The sequence below is a fragment of the Haliotis cracherodii genome, unplaced genomic scaffold (assembly GCF_022045235.1).
Source record: "Haliotis cracherodii isolate W230 unplaced genomic scaffold, xgHalCrac1.p SCAF_4, whole genome shotgun sequence".
NCBI classification, from domain to species: domain Eukaryota; kingdom Metazoa; phylum Mollusca; class Gastropoda; order Lepetellida; family Haliotidae; genus Haliotis; species Haliotis cracherodii.
In genome coordinates this window covers 2,166,706-2,180,168 of record NW_027266297.1, presented here as the reverse complement: position 1 = coordinate 2,180,168, position 13,463 = coordinate 2,166,706, and the positions used below count along the sequence as shown (strand labels likewise).

The 13,463-nt window shown below is 40.4% G+C and overlaps 1 protein-coding gene across 1 annotated transcript in view; it reads left to right on the top strand.

Annotated features, from left to right (window-relative positions):
* The window catches only part of LOC139478830 (receptor-type tyrosine-protein phosphatase kappa-like), a 201,296-nt gene that overhangs the window by 65,657 nt on the left and 122,176 nt on the right, over positions 1-13,463 (top strand). The gene's annotated exons all lie outside the window — the stretch shown is intronic.

Below are 13,463 nucleotides of genomic sequence, written 5' to 3'. Positions count from 1 at the left end.
ACACACTTTTCTGTCACCAAAATCACCGGGCGAATTATTAAATACCATATCATTCATGCGTACTCGCGAGTTTGACGTCTGACGTCTGACGCCTGGAGCCGTTTTCAGTTTGCACCATATCAGCTCATTCCTAACCACTCGGTATCTTGCAGATTACGGAATGTGACGAGTGTGCCAAATGGCATCGGGATCGGTCGAAAGTGTCCATAAGCTAAAGTCACGAGACACCATGCCTACCCGTAACCTTCGTAAGTCTTCGTCATCTATTCGACCCCTTTCGTTCAGTTCCGTAACATCATAGGCATGACTAGGTACATTTGCACTACGTTTTACAGTGTGGACGTAGGTCAGTCGGTAATATGTCGGGCTAACAATTCGAAAGTCGCGGGTCCGCGTCCGACGGATTCTCACTAAAACTGGTTGCTTGTCTTTGAGACGTGTCACCTACGGCAGAGATCGTCTTCACGAGAAGTTGTGGTACGGTACTGTATTCTAAAGGTGCTCCGGTTTCTGTTGCTACATTATGCTAGAATTTTCACACACGGAATAAACACAAATTATAACATAAGTTGCCGATAACGCCGATAAAGCAGCTAAACTATTCCTCAAAATCCCAGAAATAAGCTTAAACTTACCCATCTCAAAATCAGAAATTAAAAGTGAAAACAAGCAAAAAATCACCAAAAAATGGCATAACCAATATCTAAACTCAAATAGCCAAATCAAAAAAGTGCTCAGCAAACCACTTACCAAACCAAAAATTATCCATCCATCAAAAAAAATCGACAGAGTAATCACTAAACTCCAAACAGGACACACCAACCTAAATAACCACCTAAAAAAAATAGAAAAAACACACTACAGGTAACTGCCCACATTGCAAACAACTAGAAACCCCAGAACACGCACTCATCCACTGCACATACTACCTCACACATCGAACCGCATTACAAACCACCCTCAGTCTAAACAAGGCTCTCACTCTAGAAGCAATACTAAACCCACAAAATAAACTAGAAAACGTCAAGGCCTTAGGCGTATTCTTAATCAAAACGGAACTAATAAAACGCATCTAAAAACATAATAACCTACCAAATCAAAATCACATAAACAAACAAACATCCATCATACCCAGCTCCCTTAGTTCTCCTCCCCGACCCCATCAGCATCTATTCCAAATCTCAAAATTCCCAAATTCTATATAAGCAGCCCCTAAAGCCCCCTCTTACTCTTAGGGTTGCACAGGTCACCTTCGCCCCTTTCGGAAACACATTAAATGGCCTGGCCGGGCCCGTGTGCGAAATACGCATCTGTCGGAAAGCGCACGTTAAATCTCCAAAGTAAGTAAGTAAGCAATTCAAACCCACATTCAAATGTTTCTTGGGTGTCCAAGGGACGCAACTCTGCACACTGAATTGCGGAGCCCTGGACGACTGGGCAACACATGCCCCTGTCTAAAAAAACAAAACAATTGAGAAAGTATTATTATTGTATGGTATAGAGATTCACATTTGTAACACAACTTAAATGTAATACTAGGACTGTGTTGCAAGCTCTTGTCGATGAATGGATGATTGTTCATTTTGTGTGAAACACAATGTGTACATGCACAAGACTGTATGTATGATTTGGATTCGACGATATTTACCATACATTTTGAGTGACCTCTGTTGCAATGTCAAGGTTTCGTGGTTTCCCTTTATGGTATCTTTCATTTGCCCCCATTTTACGATTTTGAGATGTAATTGTTCTTTCTAGTGGATATGATCTTCAAATTGTTTTATATGGAAATGCAAATACACATTCATGCAGCACATGTGCAGAAAGTATTCTGAAAGTAGATTTAAGAGACATGCGAGGTTCTATAGTTTTAGATATACATGCTCCGAAAATGACACTAGCCGTCAATGTTCGTCACGTTTCCATGGAAACTGTCCAACATCTCTAAGTCTCTAAATAGCAACAGGCACCATTCGATGACATGCACTAACCAAGTCAGCGAGCCTGACCTCCCGATCCCGTTAGTCGCCTGTTACGACAAGCATAATCGCCTAATAGCTATTCTGCTCAGGATCTTCACGGGTCCCAGAAAATAAATGATACAATGAAAGATATTTACATTTACAATCAATGATAAATGAAAAAACACAGACGGACAAACAGACATACTGACATACCGACGACTATATATCACCCCGGGACGATACACAATCAAGTCAAACATATTTTGTATGAATGGAATGATGATCATCATGATGAACATTACCATCATCATCCACAAAATCGTCATCTCCAAGTTTATGACAATACGTGCTGTGAACCTTGGTATATACTCTCCCGTGACAACATATGTACATGTATGCACGGCGACATAATGCGCCTGCCAAGTCGACCACGTGTGACGTCACATGCAGAGGATCGTCAGATTGTCTTACGTCACCTCCGTAACCGATATTTGACGGCTAAATCAACCAGAAATGAACTGTTTAGGGGTAGACTGAGTAAGCAAACTGTTCGAAACCGTCTGAGAACCGCTTACCTTCAAGCACGACGGCCATACTGCGGACCGATTCTGACTCAATTACACAGACGTCAACGTCAATTGTGGGCACAGCGACGCTTACGAGGGACTCAGAGGAATTGGATTCAAGTCGTCTTCAGTGATGAATCCTCAATGCTGCTGCCTACCGCGACCAGGTACTGGCACCAGAACTTCTGCTTTTTATGGCAGCACATGGACCCGGTTTGATCTTCCAACACGACAATGCCAGACCCCACATAGCAATTTTGACAAGGAATTTCCTTCAGAATGCGGGAGTCAACGTCATGGACTGGCCGTCAAGGTCTCCCGACCTCAATCCCATCGAACACATCTGGGATGCTCTTGGCAGAAGCCTGCGCACTCTCCAGAACCAACCACAGAATTTGCAAGATCTTGGCACCATTTTGCAGCAACAATGGCGTCGTCTTCCCATCATGTGTTCACAAGCATCACAAGGTCCATGCGGAGGCGTTGTGTGGCAGTTGTCAACGCACATGGTGGCCATACACGCTACTGAACTTGTGTGCCATCAGATTCTCGTGCTTGGGACTTATGATTTAAACTGTTGATGTTATTTCCGAATACCGTAGGTGCTTGGAACAAATTATGGTTACCACCGTTAATTAAAATCCTTCTTTGGACATTAATGATTAAAAATTACCTTCTATGATACATGTGACCGTTGTATATCATATATGGAATTACTTTTTAAAATTTTTGTGCTGTGAATGTAACAGGATATTCTGATAAGGACATTATGCGTTTAGGAGATTTCAATGCTAAAATGAAAGATTATCCTGATTAAATACCTAATGATACACTAAAACATATCATGAATGACTCTGATGATTATTCAGTTGATGATTTCACAATGCCCAGATCACCGAAAGACAATGTAACTGGCTAATGCTGCAAGTTTCATATGCACGCCCTAAATTGGAGATTATTCAAGGATACTGATGGACCATTCACATGCATTATACACAGTGGTGCAAATTAAGGAGACTATAATATCACTAGCTCATAACTTTCTCCATATATCAGTCACTCAAACCATTTTCCCTTATATTTGACTTTATATGTAAACATATCTATGTGTCTGAAGGGGAACCAATATACACATCATAATCAAACAGTCAGGACCAAAATGATTATAACAAGTGTACATGGTGGACATTCAAGTGGAACGGAATATTTCTAAACAACCTTTATGACCATTTCATGGACGTTTGAATTTTACAGGGTAAATGGTGACTTTGTGAATATTGATCAGTATCAGACTTATGCATGTCATATCAAGAGAACATACATAGATAACCACCTTCCCATCAGTCTAATGTACCACATCAGCAGCCAACATGATGGGATCAAGAGCTTGAGGATTTATGTCATGGGGAATATGCTGCTTTGTGAGTTCACAGGGAGTTTAATCGCAATGTAGATATTTTCAGACAACTGCGGAAATTGTTTAAGAAAACATTTCCAGTAGCGAGAACAACGTATCATTATAAACAAAAAACATGATCTAGCACAAGTCAGGAACAGCCCTGAACTATTTGGAATATTTTCAGGAAGTCTTAAATTGCCTCTAACATCACAACACAGCAGTGTAAACAGCGCTTGAAGAATCTACGCAATACCGACAGAGTGATTAACTATAGTACCTTCATAACTGATAATAAATATAGAACAGGGTTTGACAGAAAAATCTTGATTAAATAAATGTATCATTCACTAATGAAGAAACGTTTCATACTCTACTGAAGCTGAATAAAAGCAAGTCACCTGGACCAAGTAGAATGGAGAATGGATTTCTTAAATCAACAAAACATCTTATTACATCCTTACTCGCTACACCCATCAACGGGGCACTTGATACTCGAACTTTTCCGCACGAAAGGGGATGAATGAAATGTCCTATTCACAAATTGGGAAACCTGGATATCACAGAGTGGTACCTCTTATTAACTAACTATGCACAGTTCTGACATATATTCTGGCTAAAAGACGACAGACCTGGTATGACACTAATGATATCTTCAGCTGGTTTTAGCCCTGGATACAGTCGCACAAAAACACCCCCTATAGGTATATTTTATAGCATCTTCGGTGACGTTTCATGGGCATTGGATGGAGCTAATCATGAAGTTATATGGAAGAGATTTTAAAGATAACGTCTTAAAGGCAAATTTATAAAATTACTTTCATCTATGTATTGTGATCTATCAGCATGTGTCAAACCTCCAATCGGTTCATCTGATTACTCCAAGTGCGACTTGGGAAACTGTCAGGGATGTTTCTTTAGACCAAAATGATTTATCATCTGTGTAAATGAATTAATATTTGATATACAGGGGATGTATCTTACATGTCTAATACAGCTTTACAATTTCAAGAGAAGGTAAATGTGTTAGAAACATTTTTTTTATTCTAAGGGAATACAAGTGAATTTAAATCAAACCTAAATATTGTCTTTAGAAGAGAGGGGGGGGGGGGGGGGGGGGGGGGGGGCTCACCGCAACTAACAATAATGGACATATAAAGGCACACATCAAAAGTTGTAAATTTCTAAAGCTATATAGGGGTGGTGTCTCCCCCAAATTATAATGGAGTAAAACCGTAAGCTGTCTAACTCCTCAAGTCAAGAAATCACTATTCAACATAAATAATTATCAAAAGTAATTTGGATATATGTCATATAAAGACAACTACAAAATATATGACTGAATGATAATTCCAATATTGTGGTACAGTGCTGAAATCTTGGGAAATTCATATGACACAAACTTCATTCTGCGAAACGTTTCTAAGACTTAATAAGAATACTCCTAATAACATGGTCCTTGGTCCATGGTCTTCAATATATTGACATGACAAGAGCAAGAACATCGTGGACCAAAAATATTCACCTGAACAATAATGGACTACCATAACAGGCTTACATTATGCTTTAGTCTATTGATGAAGCTAGAAGACATACACATTGATTACTTCAATTAAACATATTTCATTTCGTCTAGGGTATGGTATAGTCTGCATTCAGCAGAACATGGGAGATTCTGACACGATTTTTATGCGGATTTCAGTAAAGGCTCTCTGACAAATTATACCAAGACTCGCATTTGCGGAGAACACTCATTGTACCCATTTCGGGAATCGAACCCTGGTCTTCGGCGTGACGAGCAGACGCTTTAACGATTAGGCTCCCCGTTCGCCCCTAAACAATAAATAAATCACTATTACTGAATCATACCTAACCAATAAACATACCATGGTATATTAAGTTGCATTTATCAAAATTTAGATATCATATTATGGATAATATGTTGAGATACAATAATAATTCTCATGATAAAAGATTTTGAGCATTATTTTTGAAGAAAAATTAGACGTTTGTAGAAGATGAATACCCTGGGGTGAATATATGTAAACGCTACACATATACGAAAGCAATATATACATCCATTTAATACAGTTGACAGCTGAAAATTGTATACACCTTATAAAATCTACAGAGGTGAGGTGAGGTGAGGTGAAATTAGGTTTAACGTCGCGTCCAAGATTATTGCACTTATATAGCGACGTGCATGCACGTGAGTGTGTGTGTGGCTGCTTGTACTAGACCGGACTGATGCCGATTTATAGTGCTAGCCCACTAAGATACCATGCCGCAGTTTATCATGAATACCCCACTCAGACACAGTATACTGACCCCGAGCCGACCAGTCCTTGCGTTAACCCCTTAATGCCGAGCGCCAGACAACCTGGCGGACGCTCTACCACTAGACCACGGAGGCATTCTGAAATCTACAGAGAGACTTGCTATATTTATCATTGGTCTATACTTAGCTACGACTTTTTCGATGAGGAATGAGAAAACACTTCCTTAAACAAAATACCATGAATGTCTAAAGTCACCTGTGCCTACAATTAAGATAACGATGAGGTTGTGGACGTGTCTTACCTGGGAGAATGGAGGCCCACCGAGACATGAGCGTAGACGTGGTATGTTGTTGATGACGTCAACCCTGCCATCGTCCTGCAGTCTGCTGGCGATGTTCACCAAGAGGACCAGGAACCTGGGCTCGCTCAAAGAACTGCAGTAAAATGTCTGTACCCGCTTATATGTGCGTACAAGTTGTCACAGAGTTGCAGCAAACTGTCAGTATTCCATCACATGTCCACATGGCAATGTCAGGACAATTGACTTGCCTTTGTATGTTTTTGTGACGGGTGCCACCAGTGGGGCAGGATATGCTTACCTTTTCGCTCACACCTGGTATCATTCCTATTTGTTGGTGATTCATAAACACATGCTCATGATATAGTCGGAATCGTACATCGAGTATGCTTTCTGCAGATATTTCTACTGGATATTGAACGGGTCTTGTCGCTTTATTCAAAGAGATGCCGCAAGTGTCAGTACTTACTTCCACGTACACAAGACAATGTGAGAGGTAGGGACTCGCTTACAGAGCTGCAGTAAAGTGTCAGTATTCCATCACATGAACCATGCAATAGGACATTACAGATATCAGTGTTTTGTGACGTGACCATGCCTCAACCACAGCATTTTTAGGATGAGTGTACATGGTGACGAAATGTGTTATTCCGCTTTTGTTAACCAGAGGAGTAGTATGGTTATCTGAACCTCTGAATTACCATCTACTATTAGATATATGGTAGATAACAGGTAATATTTACCTTTAATGCTTCAGGGATAAGTTTATTTTACACGTTAGTCATATAAAGCTACAGATGGTCAATGCTTTCCTGATAACTGTAGGTAGTTCGGTTTTAGATGATGAAATGGACTAATGAGATCAAAATATTCTTACTCTGAAACCAATGTGCAGGAGCCTCGTTGTTGTTCACTCATCAATGTCAGTAAGCTGTCAATCAACGGAGTAACACTTGGGTCACGTGTAGTTCCGCACAAATGATAGTGCTGAATGGGTCTGGTGACTTCATCACTCTCAAACACACTTCCTATTAAAAAACCGGGAGACGGCAAATATATTTCATACAACTGAGTGAAGGAGCGAATATGGTTTTACACCGCTTTTAGCAATATTCCAGCAATATCACAACAGAGGACACCAGAAATGGGCTTCACACATTGTACCAATGTGGAGAATCGAACCCAGGTAGTTGTCAGATTAACAAACAAGTTAAGTGAATAGCTCACATAACGTATCATTAAGGCATTCATTATGGGCTCAGAGTTAGATAGACCTCCAGCAGAAAGTATGGCAGCACCTTCCTGACATATTGTAAGATGTCTTTCACGTCGTGGTGTTTCACCATCGCTGAAGTGTATAGTTCGGCATCATTTGCTATCGACCAACTAAACAGCTAAACATGTTATGCAACAGTGAAGTCATCCCTCTGGAAAAAAACACGCTTCTATAAATGTCATGAACTGAATAAACCCCTTTAAAATATGGTACATTGCTTCATCTTGTAGTCTAACCATGCCTGAGCGACGGAGGAATGATTGGATGACTGATCATCATGAAACATCAATTTTGTCAACATGGATGACTTGCTTTGACTCATAGATTCTCATAAGTTAGCATTATCAAATTTGATGTATTGAGATTCATTATCAATATATTTTCATTCCAATTTAGTAACAACAGCTGCCTTACATTTACTGCAAGACCAAGAGTGTTGAGGATGACATCAGTTGATATAACTTTAGATGTTTGCATGCTTGCTGTCAGCCTCGATGTGGAAACAGGACTGTCAGTCGAAGGGAGGTACATCTGCAAGGCAACCAGTGTTAACTTTAGGGTTTAGGATCTTCATTTAAGAGTACATTTATGATCTAGAGACATGCAACATAAGTAGCCACAGGTGTTCGTTTCGAAGACAGAAATGTCATTAAAAGCAAGTTAATTTTAATTGTGGAACTGAAGGCCCCGTTACCAAGGTGCTCGAGTCGCTGTTATACAACTGATTCCACACTTCCTTTTTATCTGGGTGTGACGTTACTAGGAAGAATCCCTTTCTTGATGTGTATGACTGCAGTAAGATGTAATATATTCCTTGGTATTTATGTTAACAATATATGTCATCCATCAAACCTCCATACACACTGACATGACTTCGTATCACCAATGTAAAGTGGGGGTTGACAACCGTAAACAGAGCATGTTACTTGTCAGCATATGCACTGTTAAGACACCTGAGCTGGGAATCATATCAGTGAGTTAAAGGTAATCATATTTCATCCATACTCTACCGAATTCATGTCAAGCTATATATAAAGTATAACACCTACTGCCACTGTGGTACTTGGATCTCCCGTAAGGCCTCCTTAAAAAATATAGTTACTTCACTACAGTGCAACTGCAGCTGCGTTGTACCGATGTCCTCATGTTTGTTAGGTGTGAGTGCAATTTCAGTGAGGTTTGAAACAACAGCTTTAGAGAAGGATACGAATATAACTTACTTTCAGATTCATTCTCCTAAGCCTTCAATTAAAGTACATATGGTAAATACATGTAACTATGTTTATCAAAAAATGTTGTAGAAAGTTTCCCTTTCATACATACATCGATCACGCCATTGTTACTATTGTCTCTTTAGAACCTCCATAGGGTCACATACTGTATGGTGTACCTACCTCAACGTGCTCCTGTACAGATTGTTACCCATGATAACAGCAGACACATGACTGAGATCTATCTGTCTGATGACGGCAGAGTCAAGTGATGTGTCCCCCTCTGACACAACCACAGCCTCGGCCCGGTACAGGAACAGGTACTGCTCCTGGTCTGAGACAATGACAACATGATGCCAGGAGACCAGGATATAAAGCATATGGGTGACACAGCCACGGCCCGGTACAGGAACAGGTACTGCTCCTGGTCTTATACAATGACAACATGATGTCAGGAGACCATGATATAAAGCAAATGGGTGACACAGTCACGGCCTGGTACAGGGACAGGTACTGCTCCTGGTCTTAGACAATGACAACATGATGTCAGGAGACCAGGATATAAAGCATATGGGTGACACAGCCACGGCCCGGTACATGGACAGGTACTGCTCCTGGTGTGAGACAATGACAACATGATGCCAGGAGACCATGATATAAAGCATATGGGTGACACAGCCACGGCCTGGTACAGGGACAGGTACTGCTCCTGGTCTTAGACAATGACAACATGATGCCAGGAGACCAGGATATACAGCATATGGGTGACACAGCCACGGCCTGGTACAGGGACAGGTACCGCTCCTGGTGTGAGACAATGACAACATGATGCCAGCAGACCAGGATATAAAGCATATGGGTGACACAGCCTCGGCCCGGTACAGGAAAAGGTACTGCTCCTGGTCTGGTCTGGTCTGGTCTGAGGCTCTGGGGCAGGGTGGAATGGAACAGACTGTACCCAGAGTAAGATACATGCACATTGTTCGTAACACATTTTAAAATATCAGGAATATTCTTAAAGGTTATGGTTTTAATCTGTCTGCGTTTCACGCCGATTTATAGAAAATACTCTTCTTCTGGGACTGTCAAGATGGAAATGTTTGGTTAGCAGTGTTTGCTAAGATGATGTGACTGGCATTTCTCTGTAACTTCATATGACCCTGCTGACAGAGAGAGAGAGACCTTACCTATATGAATGGTCTTTGTAAATTGTTTCTATGGTCATGTCTTGTGTTTAAGAAATACCGGTGCCTGATACCACCACACCCACAGCGGGACAGCTTTCTTCTACAACAACTGGTATAATTGGTGTATCTGTGGGAACTGGTCTCACGGTGATCCTGGGAGTTGTACTCCACGTGTGCCTTGTAAGACAAGGGGGGTAAGTGAACCGTACAAACACAACATTATGCTTGTTATCAAATAAAACATGCGTTGCTCCCAATGCATTATGTAACGACGTATCAAGACATCACTACAATATATTGCACAGGTTGATGTGGGTTGGCACTTCTCAGAAGGATGAGGTGAGGGACACACAAGGGCTGGTTGACAGAAATATCACATAGGCGTCTGACTACACATCTGTATCTGAGGTTTCACACGATGATGGATGCAGCATCGGCAACAAATATGTTGCGCTTGATGTGGCAACAAAGGCTGAGTGAATATGACGTCATTCGGAACAGACTTTATGAAAATATATAAGGATTGTTACATCTTTCATGACACTATAGTGTCAGATGTGGTCACATTAAGAACACAGCTGATCATGCTATCAACAACTACAGCAATGATGACTCATTGATTTCAATAAGATATGTCCAAAACGTTATTTACCTGCAGTAATGACCTGCTATTTATAGACCGCTTGAGCGCTTGAGCGGATTTACTGTCTGCCCGGAGACACGCTTTGGCTTCGATTCAGGGGCAAAAACAAGTACTGATCAGCTTAGTGTCAGTCTACCCTGTCTGAGTGGGATGTGTATGTTACTACGGCGTGATATCTCAACACTATAACACTGGCAATAGTCCGAACTAGTACAAGCTTTCACACACATACTCACATGCACGCACGTGCACATACGCACATACAGACGCACAACCTCGTGCATGCACGTTACTATATAACTGCAAAAACTGTACATATATTGCTGAATCTGTACATAAACTGTTTGAGATAATTAGTAGAGATTCTTTATTACTACTTATTATAATTATAAGACTTCTTTGCTTGATTATCTGCTAATAATTAAAGTCATTTATTACATAGTGTTTACTTTTGATCAATCTTCATCTAACAATTAGTATACCAATTGTCACCATGTTCATATGCTACATAAAGTTGGCAAAAGGTAATATGTCAAATAATGTTCATCTGTTGCAATAGCGAAAGACAATATTGCGTGAAGAAATGTTTTGATGGACAAAAGTCTGTCATCAAGCGCCACACAATACCAACAAACAGGAAAACATGGGAGCAATAATCAGTCAGACCACCCGTCAAAATGAGAGTGTCTGACCAAAACTGAAACGCAAAAAAATCACGAAATCAAGTTCACGGTCCTAAAGGCACGAATCTCAGTAGCGCGTATGTGATCCACGTGATGCGATCACTTGTCTACGATAGGGTTAAGGTCTGATGACGCAAAATGCGTAGATCGTGACCAGACACCAGCCTCAAGGAGACGATTACGCACTGTCTGAGTAAACATTTAACCACCACTGGGGTTATACAGGTCATTTCTGAGTGTAGTGGCAGCCACAAAGTGATGTTTTGCTGCGATCAAGAGAAACCTGTTCCTCTGTCTGTGGTGGAACGCGATCGACCACCTGCATGTCGCTGGGCAGCTGATCCAAACGTCTGGTATCGATTCCCTGCCCTGCTGATCCCACTTTGACCGACACTAAAGTCGTTTGCAACTTGGCGTGTTGACCCATTTTCAAGCATACCTGTGCAGTTGCCTAATTCTTTGGTAGTCAAACGACGTCTTTGAAGCTGAGAAGGCATTCAGTTGTTGCAATCCTCAGTAGCAAATGTTTTTTGTTGTCTCTGATAATGATGTGCAGCGATTCTGTCACGATACATTATACCATTGACTGCAAGCTTCTGTCCGTTCATTATATAATTGAGGTCGTAAAGGAGTCACCCAATCATTGTGACAATACTGTTACCCATACATTTGGATATTTTTATCTTTATTTGTTGTTGGATTTTATTTATCATCAAAACGTGATCTTTAGCATACGTAGAGTGGTATAACATGCATGTGCTTAACTCAGATGATGCCTACAAAAGCTTTGTGTGGGCCCATCAAGCAGGTGTAATTATCGATAACATTATTGATTGATATGTGCGTATAGTTGGAACGTGAATGTTCGTTTAGAATAGGTAGAACAGGTAAATTTCTGTACTTGACACATCATTTTGTTTAGGTTTTAGATCTTTCCAATATATCATTCATGTTAAGGAAATTGGTTGTAAATATGTTATAGATCGATTTATTATGCATGTATTAGTGACACACTGTTCGTATCTGAAACATGAGGGCCACCCATGAAGACATAAACATTAATGAGTCACTGGATGAGATTACTATGTTCTCTGAAATACAAGTAACCTCTATCAATTTGGTTTTGATTGTGCATGTCAAGTGTATTCTTGTGATACTGTGTGTATTCTTGTGATGTGTGTATTCTAGTCATGTCGTGTGTATTTTAGTCATGGTGTGTGCTTTCTAGTCATGTGCGTATGCTAGTCATGTGTGTATAAGATGATGTATCACATTATCATCATGGTCCAAAGTAAGAAACATAAAACACCTGCTCCGATTTCTGTTTAGCATTCCACCCCAACCTACATCATGCAGACACTCCCATAGCTGAAGGTGATTTACTGAATCAAACGCTTTTTTAAAATCCACAAAAGCAACGCATAATTTCCTTTTTCTTTTTAATAAACATATTTGCATTTAACGTAAATATGTGATCAGCAGGAATATATCCCTGTCTAAAGCTTGCTTGTTTCTCGGGTAGTTAACTTCTTATATTAGCCCAGTGTGTGAGTCTAGAGTTGAAGACACTTGTGCAAACCTTACTTATTGTACACAATAGAGATATCCCTCTAAAGTTATCTGGATTATTTTTGTTACCTTTCTTATGTAGTGGACCATGACGCCCCCTTGTGGCTACACATGTGCAATGACTGAACTGAATTAATGCTGACAATGACTACACTGCTATTGTCAATCACGGTGTCTAATTTCATTTGATTGTGTTTACACATATTCTGTGTGGATGCTTTTACATCCGCTTAATAAATATCCTTATTTTTTAAGTATGCGTTTCTTTTTTGACGAGTGTGCATAAGACTTTAACCACATTGGTTAAACCCACCACCACCCACAAACATAGGGATTCGAACCAACGGTCATAGGTTTCTTGCAGGTCTAAACACTGCTATGTTCTTCAATT